The sequence below is a fragment of the Buceros rhinoceros genome, unplaced genomic scaffold (assembly GCF_000710305.1).
Source record: "Buceros rhinoceros silvestris isolate BGI_N320 unplaced genomic scaffold, ASM71030v1 scaffold5768, whole genome shotgun sequence".
Lineage (NCBI taxonomy): Eukaryota > Metazoa > Chordata > Aves > Bucerotiformes > Bucerotidae > Buceros > Buceros rhinoceros.
The window spans coordinates 1-2,656 of NW_010428489.1; positions in this window are offsets into that span (position 1 = coordinate 1).

Here is a 2,656-nt window from a genome sequence, read left to right on the forward strand (position 1 = left end):
GGCGGGGCTGTCCCCGGCGGGGAGGCGTGAGGCGGTGCTGGGCAAAACGGGCTGACCGCAAGTAACGAGTGATTTAAACTGGTCTGCACGCTCTCCCCTGGAAAACAGCTTTTCTGTATCAGAGCATTGCTTGCAATAGTGTCTAGATTGCCTCGTAGTTCTTCCTGAAGGAATTGCTCCAAGCCGTGCTTTACATTAAGAAAGAAACGGCAACAAAATAAGTACTAAGTTCTGCTTAGAAACCTCGGTCTAAGCCAGCCCGTTACCGTGAGGCAGGTGGAGAACATGATGGGTACTGATACCAAACCAGAAGAGAGTGGTGGTGTTACCTGGTACCCGTCTGCGGTGCGGTGCTTTTGCTCTTAAAAGCTTCCAAGTGCAACGTGGTTCACATGCGGCGTAGCAACATTAAACAAAACACTGGTGTTTATTACTTGTGTTATCTTGGCGCGCAGGAGCCCCAGTCACAGGCTGGGATGCCATTTTGCAAGATGCTGTACAAACGGAACAAAGAGCACATGTCCTGAGTACGTAACAAAAGACGGCAGTTTAGACGCAGGTAGGTGGCAGAGTGCAAGCAGGCAATGAGATACTGGGTCAACATCGTAGTGGTCGAAGCTATTTTTGCTGCATTTTACCAAGAAGTGGCGAGATTTCAGAAACAAAATATGTCTGAGGAAAGGTTTACACAAGTGTGTTGAAAAGCATAACTGAAGATGTAGATTTCTTTGAAAATTTAGCAAGTGAAAAATGGAGAAACTGCGATTCTGAAGGCAAAGCTGTCAGAATGAATTTCAGCTAGAAATGCTGGGGTATGATAAGCTAAAGGATGATGCAGTCAATAAAAGTGCTTGATATCATCCTAGGGAAGCAAGGAAGGACCCATTAGTTGGGACATTTACATACATGTAAAAATACTAATAGAAGATTTAGAAGATTTGCAGTTCTCCGTGTCTCTCTGACAATTCTGTACACCAGCAATGGGAAGCCTGTGTAGTATTTCCTACTTGTGATGGGCCGTTTATCGTCGTTTCCTTCAGCATTCACATCCTGCTGCCGGAATTGTAATTTTTCCCGCCTTCTGTATTTTTTCTTTTCTGTCTTTGCCTTGCTTTTTCCTTTTTTACTCTATCACAGTTTCTTTCTTCTCTTTTTAAGCTTCTCATAGAGCCTTCTGTAAGTTAGAAATAAAATGTATGGACTGTACATCGGAGGCTGGGCCACACCAGGCACAGACAGCTGGCCTGGTATTTAGTTATGACAGCAACATGAACTGGGCACCCAGACCCAACCCCCAGCAGAAAGAAAGAAGCTCTTGCTGAAGGCAATTGATCTGATGCTAACACAGGAATATGATTTTCTCACCTGTGGTGTGACTTTGACTATAAAGAGAATTTTGCACCAGTAGTCCAGAACTGGACATCTACCCTTTAAAATTACAGACTGATATGAGGTGACTCATCTATGCGTGAACCTCATGCTGTGTGAACTCTCTAGACAGGAAGCAGTGGAGAAACCTGTTTCCTTGTGCCCTTTTCCACAGAGCATTCTCTCTAGCGTACAAATAAACATTATTTTCCCACTTTCAGAAAGCTATTATTTTGAAACAACCTCTTTCTCTTGACCTTTCTTCTGTCACAGCCTCCTTTTTCCATACCACTTGTGAGAAACAGAACAGAAATTCCACTGATGGTTACAAAACACTGGGATCTGTTGTAAACCCATGGGAACCATTCTTGGAGAGAACTGCTTCTAATCAGCAGGGGAATCGCAACTGCCGGCCACAAATGTTCTCCCTAACAGCCAAGTAATCTTTCTGGTTGTCACATTCCAGACCTTCTGCTGCATGGCCATCACCGAAAACACTGCTTAAAGATCATGATGTTTTCCCAGCAGCGCTGGGCCTGTTTCCCACTGAACTCCCAACTAATCTGTATTTCGGGAGCTGAAAGGTGTTTCAGTGCATTCAAAAGTTCAAGTGGATGGGTCATGGTGCCCTCCACGTGGTGCCACCTGTGCTGCCTGTGGGTCTGTGCGAGGATGGGTCTTACTCTTGAGTAACACTGAAGAGAAAAGAAAGGTCATTTTCCTCACATCTGGTTCTGTCCTCAAATAGGAGCACAAGATAACATCAGTGAAAGCACTGAGCCACCCCATATCATCTCTGCAACTGAAACAGTGATGGAAAGCATCTGTTAGCAGCAATGCAAGGAAGTACATGGAACGGGTGTGGATAATAGCCAAATGCTTAAAAGTTTTAGGAGGATTTTGCTACCAGCTGGTAAAATGGAGAATTCCATAGCCAGGCATTTTGTCATCCGGCGATACCCATGTGAAACCAGAAATCTGTCTTCTGCTAAATATTTATATGGTACATTACCTGGATGCTTTGAATAACAAAATTCATGGCATCAGCATCAGCAGTCTTTAAAAAAAAAGTTTCATAGGGAAAGAATTCCCTTAAAGTTTGTTTTCATTTAGAAGTACAGTTGTTCCAGAATAGTTATTTGCACCCTGTTTTAACTCAGCTGTGCTAAAGTAAACACATCCTCAAGACAGAAGGAATAGGCAATATATCTGTCTCTGTACATGAGGCATTCACTCTGTAGCTGGTGTTTGGTCTTATCTTAAAACTGACTTTTTTATAGCATTATAG